The following is a 15,020-nucleotide window of genomic DNA, read 5'->3' as shown; positions in this document are numbered from 1 at the left end:
GAGGAGGAGGAGGAGGAGGAGGAGGGGAGGGGAGGAGGAGGAGGAGGAGGAGGAGAAGAAGAAGAAGAAGCAGAAGCAGAAGAAGAAGAAGAAGAAGAAGAGGAAGAGGAAGAGGAAGAGGAAGAAGAGGAAAGTGATCTGAACACTAGCATTCATCTCTCTGCTTTCTGACTCTGAAAGAAATGTTACCAACTGCTTCCCGCTTCCCGCTCAGTCTGCCACATCTTTCCTGCTGCCAACTCTGTATCTCCTGCAACTGTGAGACAGACTACTTCTTTCTTTTCTTTAAGTGGCTTTTGTTAAGCATTTTATTATAACAATAAACAAGTAATTAAAGTGGCTGGCTCTATTGTAGCCAGCCATCCTATCAAGCACTTGAAGCAGATGTTCTGTTTACCTGGGTTAACAACTCCCAGAGGGACTGAGAACTGGGCCCGGCTTCACACAGCTAGCTTGCCACAGAGCTAGGATTTGAATGCGTGGATAGCCAGACCATGGCTCAGAAAGGAGACATGGTAGCCAAGTATGCAGGATTCCCCAAGGGGAGGCTAAGTAGGGAGATGTCCATGTGTGAGTGACACTCTGGGCTGCACTCTTGGACAAAGGCAGAGAAGGGACTAGAGAAAAGACAGGTGACACCCTCCTGTTGCTACACCCGCAGGCTAGACCCATAACTATCCCCTCAGCCCCAGATCTATGTGTTAGGTCCTATGGTGACCTCCTTGGTCTCCACAGTGATGCCACCTGTCCAGATCTCTGCTCGGCTCAGTGTCGCATACTTGAGACTTCTCTGGCTCTGGCCTGACCTCTGAGCCTAGCACCAGACAAACATTTCCACTCAACCCCAGCCTCAGGTCACCTCAGCTTCCATCTCAGCGGGGATGGAAACTCTACTGCTCCCAGCTATAGCACTCAGCCATCTTCACTGTACTCTGATGCCCTGGGATAGTTGAAGCCACGTTTTCACCTTCCCAAGGGAAATTCCACCTGCCTTCAGGCCATGCCAAGAAAGGTTGCCAGAAGTAACTTGAAAGGCAAAAGGCAGAAGGGACCTGCACCTTCCTGGGTCATTTCTGTTCCTTCCTACTGTGCACCGACCAGATCCTGCTCCCCTTACCCTTGGCAGCAAGGGTTGATTCTGCACAGTCCCAGAGTCAGCCCTGGGGACCCTTTCCCAAGGGTCCCATCTTCAACCTCCAGTTCTTGCCTTTGCTGCTAGAGCCTTAGGAAGTCCTGCTGAGCTGAGCTGAGCTGAGCTGAGCTGAGCTGAGCTGAGCTGAGCTGAGCTGAGCTGAGCTGAGCTGAGCATCCTTCAATCTGGTGTTCCTTTTAAGTGTCTGCTTACACCATTTGCCCATCTTTGAACATCTGAGCTGATTTCTCACGTCAGAGCAGTAGGGATCCTTTCCTAATGTGTCTATGCTGTGGTGAAGCCTCCTCTCTGTGGCTTCTGGGTAACTGCCTTTTGTGAAATGTGCTGTCCGGAGGATGTCTTGTCCCCTGATGGACACGCCTGCCCACGCTTCCCTTTGTTTATCCATCTAATGGAGACACCGGTGTCTACACGGTGGCTATGAGGACCCAGCCAGACGCTTGTGAAAGGTGTTATAGCCCAGGCCTGCCACTGAGGGGGAACCTCAGTAAAGAGACAGCAGCTTCAACAGGTACCTGTTCAGGCTCCTTCAAGCATAAGGGGCCCGGCAGGATGGTTCCGGGTCCAGGGATCCAGTGGAGACTGAATCGCTCTCTCTGGGTCCTGGCTGTCTTCTCTGGAGATACTTTGTTGCTTTTCCTGGAAAAAAAAAAAAACTATTTGTATTCACCAAAGACAGAGAACAACAGAGGAAGAAATGATTCTAGCTACGTCCAGTTTGAACCAGTCACTTGACTGGGGTCTCTTGAGAAGAACATGGGTGAGAGCTGATGCCTGGATCACTCACAGGTGGCTGCATCACCAGAAAGCCCACAGTGGTGTGGGTGTAAGCTGCGCTAGGAAGTTACCTACCCCATCCACAGAACAGTGTCATCCCCCTAGGCATCTGCTCACTGCTCAGATAGCAAGGGCTCCTGAGTCAGGTAACTCTCTCATCAACTGGGTGAGCCCCTCCCCATACTGCAGGAGGGAACATTTCGATGGGAGGAAATAACACCACAAGAGGCACTGTTTGAAAAGAATCGAGAACCCGATGCCCTGAAGGAAAAATAGTCCTTTTACTTGCACAGCCTAATCTTAGAAGAGCTGAAGGGGTTTGCAGCCCCATAGGAGGAACAATATGAACCAACCAGATCCCCCAGAGCTCCCAGGGACTAAACCACCAACCAAAGAGTACACATGGAGGGACCCATGGCTCCAGCAGCATATGCAGCAAGGATGGCCTTGTTGGACATCAATGGGAGGAGAGGCCCTTGATCTTGTGAAGACTCGATGTCCCAGGGTAGGGCATGCCAGGACAGGGAAGCAGGAGTGCAGAGTGTGTGGTTTGGTGAACAAGGGAAGGAGAGATGGGGTAGGGGGTTCTGGGGGGGGGGCAGGAAAGGGGATAACATTTGAAATGTAAATAAAGAAAATATCTAATTAAAATAAAATAAAAAGAGAACCGTTTGAAACCTCTCTGATTTTCAAACTACATCATTTAAAAATTGAAACAGGCCGGGTATGGTGGCGCACGCCTTTAATCCCAGCACTTGGGAGGCAGAGGCAGGTGAATTTCTGAGTTCGAGGCCAGCCTGATCTACAAAGTGAGTTCCACGACAGCCAGGGCTACACAGAGAAACCCGGTCTCGAAAAACAAAAAAACAAAAACAAAAAAAAATTGAAAGGGGCAAATGACAGGTCTGTAGGAAACAACTGAAAGTTTGATTATCGGCAGTTAAAAACAGGCAAAAGATCTGAGCAGAGAGTTCTGGAGTGAAGATGTCTAAACTGCTAGCAAGCGCATGAGAAAACACCCAGTGTCATTAGAGAGATTCTCAATAGAGGCCTTTGAATGCAACCTCGTCTCCACCTGCTAGACTGGCCGGGGCTAAGGGACCAGAGAGAGCAAGTGTTGGCAAACTGGAGAGAGCAAGTGTTGGCAAACACGTGGAGCAGCCGGAACTGTAACACATTGCTGGTGGGTTGCAAAAGTAATAATAATGCAGCTGCCTAAGAAAATGGTCAGTTTCCTATAAAGCCAGACATACTTATAATACGACCCAGCAACGCCATTCGGAGATATTTACCTGACAGAAGTGAAAACACATGGCTTTGTATGCAAATGGCCATTGATGTTTTATTCACTATGGCCAAAATCTAAAACAATCCACATGGCCAACCATTGTGATGTATTAGCCCCGTGGAAGACTAGCTCCGCAATGAAGCCAGTGAGCATGTCGATGCGGGTGGGTCTTGGAGCAGTGCAAGGAGGCTAAACGCAGATGCAGGAGAGAGCACGGGCTGTTTATAGTGATCTCTAGAAAAGACTAATGGAATCCACAGTGACAGGAAGTGACAGGAAGCTAACCAGTGGCTGCTCAGGCCCGCGCAGAGCACTAAACTGAGGATAATACTCTATATATTGCGTCAGTATTTATGTGAGTGCATACACTTATCACTAAAATATATGGCTAACACATAATCTTATGTGTTAATTGAACCCCAATAAGATTGGCATTTAAAAAAATATATTACCTCATCATGAAGCATTCTTCATAAGTCTGACACACAAGACAGGGACCTGTCAGCATTGAGAAGCTCCAAATGAATAAAGCCCCATTATATGAAGCCCTGTGCTGGCCACTGTTTGCATCTGACCATCTCTGTGTCCAGGAGTCTGCCCAGAAAGGATGCCATGAACTGTCCTTGCCTGTTGTTAGACTGGGCTGAAGCAGGGCACCAGCTGGAGCTGAGAGGAAGATGAGAGCCGTGTGTATTCCTCTAGCCAGCCCTGCACGGGTGCTTCACACTTCCCATGTCCACGGACTGAAAGTCTCAAATCCCTCTAGGCAGCCTGTCTAAACTGCTCTAGCTCGCCAGGGTCTGGCAATCCGGGTAGCCTCCCATCTTTCAGAGTCTCTACTGTCTGGGATGCTTCCTGACAGCTTGCTCACACTGCCTGACTTCTGACTAGTTTGTCAGTTAAACCACCCTCAAACAATCCTTATCAGAGTGCCATCTCTCACCCCCAGGAACCCACCTGACACTCGCACAATGGAGGAGAAAAGCCAAGGCTTGACTATGGCCAGAGAGCCAGGACCCCTGTAGGAATGGTGAGAGCAGGGACAGGGGCGCCATCTTTCCTGTTGAGGTGTGAATTTTCACTTCACTGCCTGTGCCAGAGAATCCCTGGCCTTTTTTCCAAGGCTTCATCCTAGACCTGGACCCAAGTCCTTTCCCTTGGATCCATAAGGGGTTAGCCTTTTTATTATTACTTTTTAATCAACCAATACTAATAGCCATTATTGGGGACACTGATGGAGAGAACGCCAGAGGCCCAAAGCTTTATGGGTGGTATGGGGCAGGGCTGAATGTGAGTCCAGGGCAGCCACTCCCACTAAGCTACTTTTCCTATCAAGTGGTGGTTCCCACAGCTGCGGTGATGCCCACAGTTGACGGTGCTGATTAGAGGTCGCTACTGCACTCTGGGTGTTCGGATGCCCCTGCTGCAACGTATTACTTCACGTTTCCTCACGCCAGCACGGATAGGTCCTCATGACACAGGCGGTGGTTTTTATGCATGATGCAATTGGTATTCAAGTAACTGGGTCAAGTAAGTTGTCCAAGACCACATGGTTCCGAGAGGCAAGCCAAGACGCAGACGTCTCCGAGTGCCAATTCAGACTGCTTTCCCTATGAATTTTGAGGCGCAAATGAGTCTGTTTTGGAGGTGTATCCACAAGTGGATACCAAAGACTGAAAAAAACCTACTTCGAGCGGCCTTGGGAGTGCCACAGTGAAACCCTAGAAACCCACATTTACTGAGTAATGTGTTATGGGAGGGGTGGTTTCCACATTCCTACCTGGCTCCCCGGTCTAGCTGGTCCCAGTCACAAGTCCGAGCCACACTGAAAACAGGGTTGGGGTGGGTATGTGATGAATAGAATTGCCTTCCCCCACCCCTAAACTCATATGCTGAGACCCACAGGCTGCAATATGACCAGAGATAACATCTTTAAGGGGCAATAAAGGGTTGTTAAGGCCCTAGAGTTCCCAAGATTGTGTGGCCTTATAGAGAGACTAAAAGAAGGGACTATGGAGATGGTTCCGCTGGTAAAATGGTTACTATACAAGCAATAAGGACCGAAGTTCGATCCCCAGGACTCACATAAAAAGCTGGCATGGTAGTACATACCTGTAATCCCAGAATTAAGGAGATAAGAAGGTAGACCTCTGGGGCTTGCTGGCCAGTTGGTCAAGCTTAATTGGTAAGCCCCATTCCCCAGTTAGAAACATTGTCAGGGTGAAGGATTCCTGGGAAATGACACCTAAAGCTAACCTGTGCTTCACATGCACACATATGAGCACACATGCACACACACACACACACACACACACACACACACACACACACACACACATGCGTGCACGCATACAGAGGAGGAAGCTAAGACTCCTGTCTGTCCATAAGCACTCATGGAGGAAGGCCGCTTGAGTATACAGAGAGACATCCCTGTCTCTGCGGAGGAACAGACCCCTCTAGAACATGAGTTCTAGACTGTACCCTGACTTCAGACATCTAACTACCAGAACTGAGAGGAGCAGGTCTCTGTTCTCTGAGCTGTCAGGCCATAATAATTGATCAGAACAAGTGCTCATGATGACTAGGAACCAGGAAGAGGCAGAGCAGAGAATAGCTTCAGCAACCTCTAACCACCTACAGGGGCTTCTGGAGAGTCCTGGATGTGAATGGGGGGATGTGGAAAGTCGGAGGGAGATGGGGTGCAGTGGGAAGGGCAGGGGAGCACAGAAAGGTAGATATCCCAGAGGAGTGGGAAGAAAAGAGGGAGGTTTGGAAGTTGGAATTAAAAAAGCAATCCTTTAATTTGCAGTAGAGCATCTCCTCTGTTACACTCTGCAGTTTCAAAGCCCCTCCATCCTCGAGACTGCTTATGAAAGCTCTTGAAGGAGTAAGTTTGCCAAGTAAAACACGGCATGAACAGTTAAGTTGGAATCCCAAATAAATGTTGAATAGTATTTTTGGTACAAGCATGTACTTAAATGTTATGTGGGATGTAACTTGTGATGCAAGTATTATTTGAGGTTCGTGTTTATCTGGACATATCAACCTTTTATTTGCTCAACCTGCCTACCCCAAGAAGGAAGCCTAGGCTAGTGGAAGCACTGGATAGTTCCCCCAGAGGGGAGTGTGGAGATATGGCTGGCACTGGGACCTAGGCACCCCAGTTCCAAGCCTGGTCCTTGCTACACACAGCTGCCACCTCCAAGAGCTAATTGTTCAGCAGAGTTGCAACCTGACATCTGGGGCATGTGTCAAACCACAACAGAGCCCTTCTCCTCTTTCATCTGGCGGGGCTGAGGGAGCTGCCCGAGCCAGGGAGGGTGGGGGGAGCCCTCACTTCAAAGGCCTCCTCCACTGAATCCCAGCCTCAGTCCTCAGGTTTGCTTTGGGCTCAGTGTCTTGAACTCACTTGGCTTTGAGGGTGGAGGGTTGGCTTGTGTGCAGTAAGAACACATTGCTCCTTTTCTCCCCGACTGTGGAGCAAAACCCTTCACGAAATGGCGTACTGCCCTTCCCCACTAATCCTATGATAGCCCTAAGCGCCACTCTGAGTGATCCTCACTCCATACTGCACACGGAAGGACATGGACTGGCAAAGTGTGCTTTGGAGATTTTCTAGGAGACCCTGAAGGGGGACAGGAGACACACAAGGGGGGTGGCTTCTGACATGTTCCTGACTTGGGAGTCTTGCCAGGCTCCAACCTAAAGAAGATCACGTGGCATTTAAAATTGCTCCTGACTCTCAGAATATACCTTTTCTTGAGCCCAGACTGTAGAAGCCGAGTCTCCTTGAGCCCCAGCTTCTCCCTTCATCCTGCAGGAGGGTGGAGCGTGAGGCATGAACAGACTCCACCTTTCTTCCAGAGGCCTCCTACACGTAGGTCTATAGGCTGACTTAGTTCTCACAAGTGTCATAGTCTTGTCTTTCTGTCGCTGGGGCTCAAAGCTGTATTCAAGAGGGTTTTCCAAAGCCACCCAAAGCTCTAGCCACTGTGAGTTCCACCATCTCAGGAGATTATCAGCTGAGGGTAGATAAAGCGGTTTCACATACTTCTTCACTCCCCAACTTCCCAAGACCTCCTGGCAACAGCCAAGGCCTCGGGAGGAGGTGGGGGCAGTTTCAAGGCCTCGTGATGAGGTTGTGGTACAGGGAGACACTGAGGCCAGGTATGCCGCAGCCTCGAAGGCTGAAATGTAGGCATAGAGGATGGTCCTATGGTTTTCTGTGACTTCCCTTTGTAGGCTCTTCAGTGTGTGTGTGTGTGTGTGTGTGTGTGTGTGTGTGTGTGTGTGTGCGTGTGTGTGCACATGTTGGGGCTGCTGTGGGTTTTGCAGACCAGATTTTCTCTTGAGATATCTCAGACAGACTTTGGACTTGATTGCCTGCCTTTCTAGGGGATGAAAGATGAAACCCCAGGGACTTTGCAGTGTGAGCACAGACAGGAGCATGCATGTGAACAGCACCGAGCTGGGTAAATGCTGTGCCTGGCCCGGCCTCCTCTAGAGACAGAGGCATGAGGTCATCCTGACTCTCTGCTCTTTTCAAGGGTCAAGAAGAGCCGGAGGAGGAACAGTAACTCAGCCTCATCAAGGGCAGAGTGAAATACAGCAGTTTCCAGAGCCTGCAGGCCACTTCCCATCTCTGCCTTCTCGGTCGTTGCTGGGTTCTTGCACTGTCCCTCTCTTTTGTGACTGAGACTGGGGAGCACAGAAGTGGTGGTGGCAGGCAGGGCTGGGTTTGTATTTGGCTTCTGGCACTGAAAACACCCCCAATTGGGCCCTGTCATCTCCTCTCAGCTATGAAGGCTGGGACCCACTCACCTGCACAGTTGCAGTCACAGCTCGGCTCATGTGAGTTCACTCTCAGTGCACTCTATTCTTAACTGCCTGGCTCAGGGCCTGTGTCCTCCCCTGACCTCCCAACACTCAATGTCTACCCATCCATGGGGTGCATTTCCCAAGCCTGCTGAAGCCGATTTTTGTTTGTGTATGTGTGTTAAGCACATCACACAGATGCCGCCACATGACAATAGGCACAGACTTCCATAAGACACACGCACCTGTTCACTGACATCAAGGTCTGTGGAGATGGAGCTCTGGTGGACACCTGATGCCTGGACACCTCATGCCTGCTCTCTTCCTCATCCATTCTACTTTGAAAGACTCATGACAAAGGTCATCCAAGTGCAAGACTGGCCCTTCCAAGTAGATGCAGTAGAAGAGGAAGTCCAAAAAAAAGGGGGGGGGGACCATGAAGATTTATCATTAAGCTTCAAAACCAGAAAGGAGAGTCTATGGGATTTTGGAGTTTGGGAGATACAAAATGTCTTCGCTGGTAGGTCACCCTCTCTCCCAAAAGGATGTTCATGTGTCACCACCCTACCTCCAATACTGGGTCACACCTGACCTCTGGCTAGAAGGAGGAGGGAGAGTTGGTAGTCTGTCTGTCCTTCAGGCCAGTGGAGAAGACACATGAGACTACATACAAAAGGATGCTCCCTGTCCCTAGGGAAGATGCCGAACTCGGGATATGGAATTGACAGACCTGCAGAGGTCTCCCCCGGAAGGATGCCCAAGGCTATAAACCTCCAGAGAGAGCCATCGAGCCTGCCTGAGTACAGCGGTCCCACAGCGCCATCTAGCGCCATTCTAGGAGAACACGGCTGAGAACTGAGCGCAGTCCCTCCTAATGGGAAGACCAAGACACATCCCCGTCCACCTCCAGCATTGCTCCTTCCTGCATCCATAACCACTCTCCGTGCCCTTTCCTGCTATAAAGTTCTTTGGGGGACCTAAATGAAAAGGCTGTAATGAAAACAGGAGACTCACCCTATTTTGTCGGTCAGTACCAAGAGCTACTCGCTAGATTCTTCTCTGCACCCAACAAACCCTTGACGACCGTTATCACCTAAGCCCCAAGCAACGCTGAGAGATGGATGTTCTCTCTCTCTCTCTCTCTCTCTCTCTCTCTCTCTCTCTCTCATTTTGTGGGAGAGAAACCGACTTCCAGAAAAGTGACGTCATACACAAATTCACCCTGCTAGTACCGGACAGAGCCTAAGGAAAAGCATCTTTCTAGAGAACTGTAGAGGAAAAGAGCATGGGTTCGCTTCCACCCAGATGTGGGAGCTAAGTCACTCTGTCACCCAGCAGCCCTTGAACCTTGGCACACAAGGACCTACCCCAGAAGTGCCCTCTCCCCTGACACAACTCAGGTCCCTCCTTCAGAAAGATCTCCCAAGGTAAGGGGCTTGTCATTCCCATGACAGCTCTCTAGCCACCTGACACCAGAGTGAGGTACTTCCCAGTAGTCCCTCCTCTTCAGGTTCTCTGCACAGCTCTGGAACATGCCTGCGATGCTTTGACCTGCCTCCTTCCCTAGCTCACTTTTTGTGGAATCTGGGATGGTCTTGTCTACCTGTTTTTAATGAATAAGGTGAGATGGAAGCATAGTGTGTGACTTTGTGGGCTACTTTAGAAATGGTAACATGGCTTTAACTGGGTCTGTCTCTCCTGGGTGTTCCCTCTTGGGACACAGGCACCGGAATGTTCAGGTTGAGAGGCCACGGGAAAGTTTGTTGAGTTATACTCCTGCTGAGATCCCTATCAAAGCCAGCACCAACTGGCAGATGTAGAGAATGAGCCTTCAGCTGACCCTAGCTGGCCTTTGAGTCATCCCAGCTAGTATAAGAGACAGAAAAGATGATCTGTCCCTCTCCTGAGATCTGAGATCAGTTTGCAGATTTGTGAGCAAAATAAATATCAGTAAGTTTGAGGGTGTGTGTGTGGAGGGGGAGGTATTGATTATTCTGGTGTACACAATGAGGGCATGGTACTAGCTTGAATGGACAGTTAGGAGCAGCCACTGAGAAATGAACATTTACCAGGGTGAAAGGGGTATAAATATTGGACAGGCAGGTAGGTGGTGGGGGCTCACCTGTAGTCTCAACATTTTTGATATGTCAGACTATCTTACCAGAAAGGCCAGGCAAAGAAATCTCTCTCTCTCTCTCTCTCTCTCTCTCTCTCTCTCTCTCTCTCTCTCTCTCTCTCTCTCTNTCTCTCTCTCTCTGTGTGTGTGTGTGTGTGAGAGAGAGAGAGAGAGAGAGAGAGAGAGAGAGAGAGAGAGAGAAAGCCTCAATAGAGACTTTGAACTTTTGAACAGTGCTGTTACAGTGATAAACTATGGAGACTTTTGATGCTGGACTGAGTGTATTTCTGCATTATGATATGGCTACAAGCCTATGGGGGTTAGAGAGTGGAATATGGTGGTTTGAATAAAAATGGCCCCCATAAACGAATATTTGAGTGCTGAGGGAGTGGCATTGGGAGGTGTGACCTTAATTGGAGTAGGCATGGCCTTGTTGAAGAAAGTGTGTCACTGGGGGTGGGTTTGGGGTTTCAAAAGTCCAAGCTAGATCCAATGTCTCTTTTCCTGCGGCCTTCAGATCTGGATGTAGGACTCTCCATGTCTGCCTGTACACCACCATGCTCCTCACCATGAGGAAGAAGGACTAAGCCTCGGAAACTGTAAGCCAGTCTCAGTCATGGTGTCTCTTCCCAGCAATAAAACACTCTCAAAGACAAACATCTTTCATGAACATAGGTAAATGTAGAGAAAAGCTTTGTCTGTAGATTAAATAACCACTTTTACTAAAACACAAACTCTCTCTAAACTTGTCTGTAGATTTGACATCTTGTCATTAAAAATTCTAGGAGGATTTCTGTAGACATCTAAAAGCAGATTTTAAAACTTACATAGAAAATGCAAAGGACATAAACCAATTGCAACAGCTTTAGGGAAGGGGAAGACACTGGGGTTGCAGGAATTGTATCACCAGGGTCTTTTTTCAGGAGTCACTCTAAAACCATGGTTACTAAACTGCTTTATTGGCATAAAAATACAAAACTAAGACAACGGAGTGGAACAGAAATGCCACAAAGGCCCACACACAAACAGCCAACTGGCTTATATTTTTGTAAAGGCACACATACAATTTAGCAAAGAAAAGAACCTTTTTGACAAATGATTTTGTAACAGTTGGTTCATATAAGTGAATAAAACCTACACACACACACATGTAAACATCACACAAAAATGTAAAAAACAACTCAAAATGGAAAATGAAAATGTACTGGTGAGGATGGTAAGAGAACAAAACTATAAACTTTTAAGGGAAATGCAAAGTAGTCTAACTGTGTTAAAGCGTTGGGCGGTAAACCTATTACTGTGCACTCCTGGGAGTTTACCCAAGAGAAATGAAAGCATGCATTCAAAGGCCTTGAACAGAAATATTCATGGAGGCAGATTATAAACAACCACGAGTGCCCACACAAGTGAAGAGATAACAATATAAAGTACTTGACTTAGCTACGGTTTCATTGCTGTGAAGAGACAGCATGACCATGGCAACTCTTATAAAGGAAACCATTTAACTAGGCTGGCTTTCAGTTTCAGAGGTTTACTCCATTGTCATCATGGTGGGAAGCATGGTGGCATACAGGCAGACTTTGTGCTGGAGGAGCTGAGAGTTCTACATCCAGACCCGCAGGCAACAAGGAGAGACTGTGTGCCCCGATGTATAAGGGGTTGGTCTGGCCCTGCTATGTATGCAAATGCAAAACACTGTCCCACAAGATCTGGTTGTCTGCCCCAGGAGGAAATACTCATGGGCCATCAGCTTTTGTTATGCGAACCTTGCTCCCCAAATTAATTGGTCAGTAAAAGGCTAAAGCTTGGGATTTGGCAATAGATAGAGGTAGGCAAGTTTTCAGTTACCTGGCAGGTAAAGAGGGGAGAAGAGAAGAAAGGACAAAGGGAAAGAAAGAAGCAGCCATGAGAGGAGATGGACCATGAGGCCAGGAGAAACAGCAAGTGACAAGGGACATATGGCAGGGATATAAGTTAGAATAGCTCCAAAACCTGCCCAATATAGCTTGTAAATAAAATACTGTGTGTCTTTTATACAGGCTAACTAGAATTTATATTTCCTTTTACAACACTAGGTACAGCTTGAGCATAGGAGACCTCAAAGCCTGCCTCATAGTGACACACTTCCTCCAACAAGGCCACACCCACTCCAACAAGGCCATGCTTCCTAATAGTGCCACTCCCTTTGGGCCTAGCATTTAAACACATGAGTCTATGGGGCCATTCCTATTCCAACCGCCATAGTACATCCATACAGTGGAATATTACTCAACAGTAAAAAGGAGAACAATAGGTACATATGACTATTGGGTAAGTCTTAAGATAACTGTGCTAGACAAAAGAAGCCAGACCAAAAAAGGAGTATAAATAACAAGGGATTTCTTTTATGTAAAACTCTAGACAATGCAAAATAATCTAAGATGAAATTAAGCATTACTTATAAGAGGGATAGGGCTATGTAGAAAGAGGAAGATATTAATCAGGAGCAGGAGGAGGGCTGAAGGTGGCTCAGTCAGTAAAGAGTGTCTCACATAAGCACAAGGACCCAGCATCTACATAAAAGGGCAAACACACTGGTGCAGGGCCTGCAATCCCCAGCTCTGGGGAGGTACAGACAGGAAGGTCTCTGAGGCTTGATGGTCAGCTAGTCTTTCCAATATTGAACCTCAGGTTTATTGAGAGACTATATCTCAAAACATAGGCTGGAGAGTCAATAGAGGAAGACTCCTGAAGCCAACCTCTGGCTGCCATCCACATGCATGCACACCCATGTAGAAGCAGCTCATTGGACAAGAGTGTTTCCTAGGGTCATTTAATGGATGGGTAATTGTCTCACTACAGCAGCACATGTGGGTGAGAGTCCTTATCTGGTTATTCATTTCCCTGGAGTATTATTCTGATAAATGAATTTCATTATGAAGTGTTTGTAGCCTTGGACATTTTTATAAAGCAGATAGAATAAATACCACCCATTAAGATGAGAAGGGAAAAGGATGACGGTCACGGTGATGTTGATAACTGCTTGGTGGCACTGACACATGGGCCTGTGATCCTAGCTCCTGAGGCAATGATGAGACAGAGACAGGAGAAGCCTTAGAAACTTGTGGGGCAGCTTGCTTGATGTATACAGCAGCAAATAACAAGAGTGTGTTTCTAACATGGTAGGCAATAGGAAATGACACCTGAGGTTGTCGTTCGACCTTGGTGTACATGCCATAGATGCATACATCTGTGGTCACACACAAGAGCACATGTGCATGCTCACACACACACACACACACACACACACACACACACACATACACACACTTACATTCACTCACACATCACATACCCACCCCAATGCCCACATATGTGCACAATGTATGCTCACAAGTGTTCCTTGAACATACATATACATGTGCATATACCACATAGCTACATAAATATACACACAGCCATACATTTGGGACACCCTGAGAACACACATTTTGTCCTGGCTCCCCACAGGCAGCAATCAAGGCATACTATTTCCAACCTTCCCAAGATGGCCTTGGAGACCTTCAGAACATGGAAGCCCTAAGTCTAAAGTGAAATTATGTACAGATCTCTGCTCTGGGAACTAGATAGAAGTCAAAGCCATCAAATCAGTTTCCCATGAAAGAAATTGCCAATGAACTTATTAACCTTTAAAAATCCCGGATCTCAGTCCAAAGGACTTCCTGGGTCCAGACAGAATTGAAAAATAGCCTTGTGACAGACCACCCAGTTCTGAGATGTCTGGAATTACTTTCAACCCAAGCCAACATGTCTCTCAGACAAAATGTTCCACATACCAAACCCGACAACAGCCCGCTCTCAGGATCAGAGGGGCCAAGCATCATCTATTACAGATTATATCCGTGATGGCCGTGACATACATGGGCAGTTGCTCTGCGTTTGAGTCACCTACAGCTGGATGGCAAAATGGATCCAGCTTCAGTGGCTTTGACATTTCTGCCCTAGTGCTACAGGACATTGATTGTGCCTGTCATCACAGAAAGATGTAGCCTTGGCTGGCAAATGTGGAAATATATTCCAGTCTATGCTGTAGAATAGATAGAGTGTCCTGCAGAATACTAGAGATAAGCATATAATGCCAGCGGGACAGGAAGTGGCTCCACCAGCCCTGCATTCTTACAAGCACTCTCCTCTGCTTTCCTCTTCTGAGAAGAGTCTGCATCATTTCTAGAGGGCTCTATGTTCTTCCTCTTCCCATGGAACATAGAAGGAACAGAGGTTTCCTACCATAATCGCCAGAGGCCTTCTGGATAGGAGATAGGAGAGTGGGAGGCTTTCTGGCAGGGCAGCACCTATCCTCATCTGTGCCCAGATATTCTCCCTCTCTGCTTCTGAGATTGGCCCTATTTCCTTTCTCTGTGGACTGGCTTTCCCTACTGACTCATCGCTGAGCACATGGCTGAAAAAGGCTGAAATTTGCCAAGCTCTGTTTACTTCAAGTTTCAAACAACAGCTATAGTTTCTGTGTGTGTTCATCTGGGTTATTAAGAGAAAATCTTCATGGTGTGTGCTCAGTTGAGTAGAATAAAAACCATCTCTCTTGGAAACATACCTTAGCACCAAAGATAAGTACTTCCTAAACCCGGAGCTTGTGACTGTTGAATGAGAATAGAGAATAAAGATCTCAAAATGGAGAGATTATTTTGAATTATCAAAATAGGATTTGACACTCGCCAGCTACCCACAACACCCGCCACAGGATCTTAAGACTTCTGGTGAGTGGAACACAGCTTCTGCTCCAATCCAATTGCGTGCGGGACCTGAAACTGCACAAGTTAGGGAAGCAGAAACCGGCCTGAGTAGGGCCACAGGCCTCATCCGGCCGGATCAGC

This window comes from Mus caroli, chromosome 9 (genome assembly GCF_900094665.2).
Source record: "Mus caroli chromosome 9, CAROLI_EIJ_v1.1, whole genome shotgun sequence".
Classification (NCBI taxonomy): domain Eukaryota; kingdom Metazoa; phylum Chordata; class Mammalia; order Rodentia; family Muridae; genus Mus; species Mus caroli.
This window is presented reverse-complemented; position numbering follows the sequence as displayed.